The sequence below is a fragment of the Trichosurus vulpecula genome, chromosome 8, assembly GCF_011100635.1.
Source record: "Trichosurus vulpecula isolate mTriVul1 chromosome 8, mTriVul1.pri, whole genome shotgun sequence".
Taxonomy (NCBI): Eukaryota; Metazoa; Chordata; class Mammalia; order Diprotodontia; family Phalangeridae; genus Trichosurus; species Trichosurus vulpecula.
In genome coordinates, this window is record NC_050580.1 from 251,726,590 (window position 1) to 251,735,917 (window position 9,328).

Here is a 9,328-nt window from a genome sequence, read left to right on the forward strand (position 1 = left end):
ATTAAATCGTAGGCTCAGACTTAAAAAAAAGGAAGTAATAAACATATGTTAATACATATTCATTAATATATTTTATACTTGATTTAGTGTCATACCAATCAAACAACCAAAGGAATGCTTTAAAAAGTTGGAAAAAATAATAACATTCATTTGGAGGAAATAAGTCTAGAATGTCAAAAGTACAGAATAAATATATATGTCATCGTGTTCTTTATAAAGCCAACTTTGTCCTTCTCCATTGTTACCTCTTTTGAGTTGTACCTGATCTTATTGCCAGTTTTCAGTCAAATCCTCTAAGGAATGGAATGATTTTGCTTCTGCTTCTTTGTGAGAGATTTCTTAATTCTGAAATTCTTATGGAAGGACATGATAACGGGATGACAAGTAAGTTTCTACCACAACAGCGATCTGGATGAAAAAAAGGGCTTAACTAAAATTTCTAAGAAAAAGTATTCAGAATATTAAATGAAAAAAAAATTTCAGTCCTCTTTCTTAAGGGAAAACAGCACAAATAACTATAAAGTAACTCAGAGCAAGTGGAATTTGAAAAGGTTATAACAATTTTAAAATTATTTCACACTAGCACAAAAAAGTAGTATATTTCCTACCAATGTGACTGCCTAAACAGGAGGTAGACCAGAGCTCCCACATACCTACTCTAATAAACTCTCAAGTTCTAACCAGACCAAACAAAGATGAAAAATAAACACAATGAGAAAATACAATAACTTCTTCTACTCCAGAACTGTACAAAATGTCAGTTATAAGCAATAGGAAATGGTGCTTCTCCAGCAAAGCAAGAACCATTGTGACGAGAAATGGAACCCATGTAATCTATATGGCTTTGTGGCTGAAAACAGAAAAAGCTGAGGCCCCCTTGAGAAAGCTCCAAAGAGATCAAAAAGCTCCATGGTGGAAACCTTAAAAATCATGGGAAGTAGCAGGCAGCAATTAATACAATGCCAACCAGTACAATGTTGCAGTGTCCAGGGGCTCCAAGGTCTCTAATGCTTTCTCCACCAGAGAAAGTGGTAAATCTTACTCAAGAAAGTGACTCCCTGAAAACTGTAATGGAATAGAGATTAATGACTCCATGAGAGAACAAAATCAAAAGACTGAAAAAAATATATAAGCTATCTGATGTAAAAAAAAAACTGAACCAGAAAATCAACATGTCAAGGAGAGATAACCTAAGAAGTATTTTATTCTGTCAAAAGATATGAACAGGTAGTTTTTAAAAGAAGAAATCAAAGCTATCAACAGTCAATATCCTAAATCCTTAAGAGAAATGAAATTTCAAATAACTCTGAGGTACCACCTCATACCCATCAGATTGGCTAACATGAGAGAAAAGGAAAATGACAAATACTAGAAGAGATGTGGAAAAATAGGTACAGTAATGCACTATTGGTGGGGCTGTGAATTGGATCAACCATTCTGGAGAATAATTTGGAACTATGCCCAAAGGGCTAGAAAACTTTGTATACCCTTTGACCCAGTAAACCACTACTAAGTGTCTATCCCAAAGAGATCAAAGAAAAAGGAAAAGAACACATGTATGAAAATATTTATAGCACATCTTTTTGTGATGGCAGAGAATTGGAAACTAAGGGATACTCATTAATTGGGGAATGGCTGAACAAGTTGTGGTATATTATTGTGATGGAATACTATTTTGCTTTATGAAGTGATGAAACGGATGGTTTTAGAAAAACCTGGGAAGACTTATGAGTTGATGCAAAGTGAAGTGAGCAGAACCAGGCAAACAATTTTACATAGTAACAGCAATATTGTAATGATGATCAACTATGAAAGGCTTAGTTACTCTGATCAATATAATAATCCATGATAACTCCAAAGGATTCATAATGAAAAATGCTACCCCCCTCCAGATAATGAACTGAACTCTAAATGCAAATTGAAGCATATTTTCTTTCATTTTCTTACTTAGTTTTTTCTTTCACAACATGACTAATATGGAAATTTTTTTATTTTTTTAAATTTTTTTTTAGTTGTCAACATTCATTTCCACAAGATTACAAGATTTTGAGTTATAAATTTTCTCCCCATCTCTACCCTCCCCCCCAACCCAAGATGGCATGTATTCTGATTGTCCCTTTCCCCAGTCTGCCCTCCCTTCTATCACCCCAATCCCCACCCTTATCCCTTTTCCCCTTACTTTCTTGTAGGGCAAGATAGATTTCTATACCCCATTGCCTGTATATCTTATTTCCCAGTTGTATGCAAAAAACCCTTTTTTTAAAAACATTTGTTTTTAGAACTTCGATTTCCAAATTCTCTCCCTTCTTCCCTCCCCACCCACCCTCCTTGAGAAGGCAAGCAATTCAATATAGGTTATACATGTATCATTATGCAAAATACTTCCATAATAGTCATGTTGTAAAAGACTAACTATATTTCCCTCTATCCTATCCTGTCCCCCTTTATTCAGTTTTCTCCTTTGACCCTGTCCCTTTTCAAAAGTGTTTGCTTTTGACTATCTCCTCCCCCAATCTGCCCTCCCTACTATGATCCCCCCCTTTTCCCCTTGCCCCCTACTTTCCTGTAGGGTAAGATACCCAACTGAATGTGTATGTTATTCTCTCCTTAAACCAAATCTGATTAGAGCAAGGTTCACTTATTCCCTTTCACCTACCCCCTCTTCCCCTCCATTGTAACAGCTTTTTCTTGCCACTTTGATGTGAGATAATTTACCCCATTCTATCTCTCCTGTTCTCCTTCTCCCAATATATTCCTCTCTCACCCCTTAATTTTATTTTTTTCCATATCATCCCTTCATATTCAACTCACCCTGTGCCCTCTGTCTACATATATGTATATTCCCTTCAACTACCCTAATACTGAGAAAGGTCTCATGAGTTACAAATATCATCTTTCCATGTAGGAATGTAAACAGTACAACTTTAGTAAGTCCCTTATGATTTGTCTTTCCTGTTTACCTTTTCCTGCTTCTCTTGATTCTTGTATTTGAAAGTCAAATTTTCTATTCAGCTCTGGTCTTTTCATCAAGAATGCTTGAAAATCCTCTATTTCATTGAAAATCCATATTTTGCCTTGGAGCATGATACTCAGTTTTGCTGGGTAGGTAATCCTTGTTTTTAATTCTAGCTCTTTTGACCTCCAGAATATCATATTCCAAGCCCTTCAATCCCTTAACGTAGAAGCTGCTAGGTCTTGTATTCTCCTGATTGTGTTTCCAGAATGTTCAAATTGTTTCTTTCTGGCTGCCTACAATATTTTCTCCTTGACCTGGGAACTCTGAAAATTGGTTACTATATTCCTAGGAGTTTTCTTTTTGAGATCTTTTTCAAGAGGCAATTGGTGGATTCTTTCTATTTTATCCTCTGATCCTAGTCTATCAGGGAAGTTTTCCTTGATAATTTCTTGAAAGATGATGTCTAGGCTCTTTTTTTGATCACAGCTTTCAGGTAGTCCAACAATTTTTAAATTATCTCTCCTGGATTTATTCTCCAGGTCAGTGGTTTTTCCAATGAGATATTTCACATTGTCTTCCATTTTTCATTCCTTTGTTTCTGTTTTATAATTTCTTGATTTCTCATAAAGTCACTAGCTTCCACTTGCTCCATTCTAATTTTTAAGGTATTATTTTGTTCAGTGATCTTTTGGACCTCTTTTTCCATTTGGCTAATTCTGCCTTTTAAGGCATTCTTCTCATCAGCTTTTTGAACTTCTTTTGCCATTTGAGTTTAGTCTATTTTTTAAGGTGTCATTTTCTGCAGTATTTTGAGGGGTTTCCTTTGTCAAGTTGTTGACTCATTTTTCATGATTTTCTTATATTGCTCTCATTTCTCTTCCCAATTTTTCCTCTTCTTCTCTTCCTTGATTTTCCAAATCCTTTTTCAGCTCTTCCATGGCCTGAGACCAATTCATATTTTTCTTGGAGGCGTTTGATGTAGAATCTTTGACTTTGTTCATTTCATTTGGCTGTATATTTTGGCCTTCTTTGTCACTAAAGTAAGATTCTATAGTCTGAGTCCTTTTATGCTGCCTGCTCATTTTCCCAGTCAATTACTTGACTTTTGAGCTCTTTGTCAGGGTATGACTGCTTCCAGAGTGGAGAGTGCTCCATCCCAAGCTTCAGAGGTTTTGTGCAGCTATTTTCAGAGCTACTTCTATTCTGGGGTGGTATGATACTCCTCTCCTGGCATGTGCTCTGGTCTGTGAGTGCAAACACTCCTTTCTGCTGTGTAACTACCAGGAGGACTCCCTCTCCACAGCCACCACAGGCTCTGCCACACCAGCACTCCTCCTCCCCCAAGGACCTCCAATCAGGACTGTGACCCAGATCCAAGCAGGGCAAAGCAAGAGAACTCTGCCTCAGTACCAGCAAAGAGATCCCTACACTCCTGCTTTCATCAGCCAGTTGATTCTTCCCACTGTCTGTGGGCCTGGAGCTCCAGAAGCAGCCACCACTGCTACTACTACTGCCACCCCAGGGATGGGGCTGGACCGTGCCCCTCTCACCCAGGTCCAACAGTTTTCCCACTGACCTGCTACATTGTCTTTGGCGTTTGTGGTTTGAGAAGTTGGGAAACTGACTCAGTTGCCAATGATTCAATGCCCTGAGGCCTGCTCAGCCCATTCTGCTTTGGCCTGGTCTGTCCTGGTGTGGCCCACACTGGGCTGTGCTCCTCTCCCAGCACAGTGCGATAGACCCTTCCCAGCGATCATCCAGGCCATCTTGGCTGGAGACTTGTTTCACTCTGTTATTTCATGGGTTCTGTAGCTCTAGAATTTGTTTAGAGTTATTTTTTTGTAGGTGTTTGGAGGGATTTGGGGGAGAGCTCAAGCAAGTCCCTGTTTTCACCCCACCCTCTTGGCTTCCACACTGGAAATATGTTTTGCATGACTTGACATGCATAATTGGTATTGTATTTCTAACCCTTTTCAATGGGTAAGGGAGGGGCAGGTGGGAGAAAATTTGGAACTAAAAGTAAAAATTCAAAAAAATTAAATTACCAAAAAATAATTTTTTAAAATAATCATTAGACTCTCTAAAAGCCATGATGAAAAAAAGATCTGGACACTATATTTCTTTTTGAGATCTTTTTCAAGAGGCAATTGGTGGAAATCACAAATGAAAACTGCTGAGATCTATTAGATCTTGAGTATAAAGTAAAGATGGAAAGAATATGCTGATCATCTTCTGAAAGCAATCCCAAAAGGAAAAGTCCTAGGAATATCATATCCAAAATCCAGAACTCCTATAACACAGAAAAAATACTAATGGCATTCAGAAAGAAGCAATTCAAGTACCAACGAAATACAGTAATGATCATACAAGATACGGTAACTTCAACTAAAAGCAAGAGCAGATCTTGGAATACCATATTCCAAAAGGTAAAAATGATAGTCTTACAACCCAAAATAACTTGTCCTGCAAAGTTCAGTATATTACATGAGAGGAAAATGAATCTTTAACAGAAGAAAGGACTTTCAATTCTTTCTGATGAAAAGACCAGAGCTAAGTAGGAACTTTGAAATATAAACACATGAATCCAGAGAAATTTAGAATGATAAATTTATGTGAGCAGTTGGAAGTAGCTATATGATGATACAATGGTAATATAAGGGATGAAGGAACAAATGTTCTTTCAGAACTTTAATGTCTACAAAGGGTATTGTTGAGAGAGTTACACAAGAAAAACTGAGGGCCTGAGGGTGGATTAGTTCTATTTTGAGAGTTTGAAGAGGGGAAGAGAAAGGAAGGTAAAAGGAATACACTAGTGTAGAAAGGAGAAAGAAAGGGGTAGAAATTTGTATTTCTCATAACTGGGATATACGAGAAGAACATACAAACGTGGAAGAATTGGGGAGGGGGTGGTGGGTGAACATCAGATGAACCTCACTCACATGAGACTGACAAAGGAGGGTTGAAGACACACAAAAACATACACAGACAAATATTCATATACAAACAATTTGGGGTAGAAATACATTAAGCCCAAAAGAGAAACAAGCAGGTATAGTTGGAATGTGCATAAGGAAGATAATAACAAGAGAACAGTTAGATGTAAAACAAACTTCCTGATACTAAAGGCAGAGTTAAATGGGGAAGGAGACAAATAGATTTGGAATCTAAGGAGATGCTTTAGATTGCTTCTTAAACAATTGGGGAACAGCTAAACAAAATATCCTAGTTGGTTATACTGGAATATTATTGTAGTAGAGGGAATGATGATAGAGGTTATTTCAGAGAATCCTGAAGATAAACTGATGTAGAGTGAAGTAAATATAACCAAAAGAACAATTTATATAAGGATAGCAACACTGTAAAGAAAAATAATTTGAAAAACTTAAGAAAATGCAATGACCAACTATATCTGCTAGGGACTTGGGATGAAGCATGTTACTCATTTCTTCACAGAGAAGTGATAGAAACAAGGTACAGAAACACACATATTTTGATAAGGCTCCATGTGAATTTATTTTGCTTAATTATGTTTATTTATGGATGGGGAGGGGCTAGAGGATGAGGTTAGCAATAGTGATACCAAAAAAAAAAAGGACCACTTTTTTTTAACATTTTAAAAAATATTTTTGTAACAGTTTTAAAAAATACACAGAAGAGAAAAGTAAGATGTTAAGAAAGAAGCATGTACAAGTAGGACAGTTTTGAAAGTAATATATAGGGGTTATTATAAACTTTTTTCAAGCAAATGGGATGAAACAGAAATTTACTGTTTCATCTAGAATCTTCTTTTTCATGTTCTGCTCTGTATATGGAAATGTTCTTTTGGGGGAGGGGGATTAAGTTCAAAATGTTTTTAAAATTTTCAAAAAAAGAGAATAGTGAGGGAAGAAAAATAGAAATGAATTCCAATGTAATCCATGGTCCAAAATCCCGAGCTATGGTTTTACATGGAATTGGTTCATGATTGAAAGGCTTAGCAAAAGGTATTGAATGAAAAAAAAAAAAGCAAGCAGTAAGAAGACATTGTTACAACGCATTTCAGCATCTATTTCCACACAGTTACCACCCCACGTGTCTCTAAGGAGCCCTCGTCTCCATTCTCAACCAACCACTAAATTTTCTCATCACAACAGAAGGACACGGTTCACTCACAGAACGGTATTAGGGACTAGTACAGGGAGATTCTACTTAGTTTCTTCCTTTCACCTTGGTATAGCAGCTAGGATATACTCACATTTCTAAAGAATTGGAGGTCACTTATCTTGCCACCAACTCTCCTACACATAGCATGGTCTAGAAACAGTTTACATTTCCTTTTTGTCTCTCTGATACCTGCCCACATTAGCCTACCTCAAGATATTCATTTTTTTAAAGTCCACATACCAACTTTATTAACCAAAGCGCATTATGAGTGATGCCATCATGCTGTAGCACTCATGTACAGGCTTCTGGAAGATGCAGTCCAAAGAGGGCATGAGGTCCAGGCCTGGCCATATGTATATCTGTGTGTGTGTAGATGTATACATATATATGTGCATATATGTGTATATAGATAGATATAGATGCACACATATGATATCTGGATAGCAAGAATCATATTCCAAGTGCCTTGTACATAGGTTGTATTCAATAAATGTTTTTAAAAAAATGCATTTGAACATGAGTGTTCCCTCATCTTCCTTCTCATCTTTTTTTATTATTATTATTTTTACCCAAACTAGACTTTAGATCAGAAATTATTAATCTTTTTTATGCTTATAGCATAAGACCCCTTTGGCAGTCTGGTGAAGCCTATGGATCCCTTCTCAGAATAATGTTTTGAAATGCATAAATAAAATCCATGGAATTACAAAGGAAACCAATTACATTAAGATAGTTATTAAAATATTTTTTAAAAACATGTTCATGGACCCCAAGTTAAGAACCCCTACCTTAGATGGTAGGGGCTATGCCTTATCCCTTTGAGATTATTAGTATTGGGAAGGACTTTGGAGATAATATTGTCCAGTTCCTTCATTTTACAGGTGAGGAAATTGAGACTCGAAAAGGTAAAGTGACTTGCTCATGGTCACATGACAAGACAGTGATAGAATTAAGACCATAATCCAGTATTTCTGAGTCTCAGCCTCATGCTCTTGACTGTACCAAGTTGTCTTGTTCCAAGTACTACAATAGTGCTTTGCACAATAAATGCTTCTTGTTTATAATTTTCACATATGTTAAAATTCCATTCCTACAGGTTATGTTTTTTTATAAGCTAAAGAAATGTTTAACCTTAGAATCAGATAGGCTTTTTTATTTTAGAGGCTTCTATCAAGGTATGAGGCAATCCTTCATCCCAGTTTCCTGGAAGGCGTGTGAAATCTGCCTCCTTTTGGGAAACTTACAGTTCCTTTGAACTGCAATGGCTTTGTTTTTGTGCTATAAAAATAGTCATCAAAACAACAGGTTCCAGCCAGAGGCAAGGAGTGGTAGATATTTGTAGCCATTGTTGGGTCTCCAATTATTCCATCACTGATAATTATGCATAGGCAGGAAAGAGAGGTTTTTAGCTGTCAGGGTTTCCCCACCCCCATTTTGGTACCAAGTTTGAAGCAAATGGATGTGTCTCATGGGGCGCCTTAGAGGGGATTCCCCTTTGTCAGCCAGGATGCAACAAAAATTAGCATTTGCTCATGCAAATTTAGGAGCACCAGCACAAACAGAGAGAGAGTCAGAGTACCTGCTGTGCCTCAAGCTAAGCAGCTCGGTAATGCAATTAACTACAAACTTTGTAACACAATACTCACTTTCATCAATTCAAACAAAAAATAATATATGTAAACTGGTAGGAAACTTGTCTACTATAAGAAATGTTTTTAAAATAAGCATTTTAAAAATATAATCATAGATCGCAGGATCAGAAATGGAAGGGCCCTTAGAGGTCATCTAGTCCAACATTTTTATTTTACAGATAAGGAAACTGAGGCTGAGAGAGGTTAAATGACAAGCAAGGCCAAAGCCAGCTTATGAATTAAGAGGGAAGAAAAGTAAAATATTTCTGTTTACCTGTAATTACAGATTTCAGTTGGGTTGGATTAATGAGTGCTAGATTTAGAGTCAGAGGATTTGGCTTTGAGTCCCACTATTATGACATACTGCTAGCGTGGCTTTACATAAGTCATTTATTTTCTTTGGGCCTCAGTTTCCTCAAAATGAGGGAGTTAGATTACAATGACCCCACAGTATCTTCCATCTCCAAATCTATAATCCTAGGGTTGTTCGTATTTTCTGGGAAGAATAAAATGGAAAGGAATAATAGTTTGAGGGAAAAAAGAGCAGTTTTGCCAAATTGTTAGATTCACACACCAGATTCCGAAAGATGGTTCTTAG

At 36.8% G+C, this 9,328-nt stretch overlaps 1 pseudogene; it reads right to left on the reverse strand.

The window, feature by feature from the left end:
* Window positions 1-211: 211 nt before the first annotated feature.
* LOC118859178 lies at window positions 212-368 on the reverse strand (annotated as a pseudogene).
* Window positions 369-9,328: the final 8,960 nt, after the last annotated feature.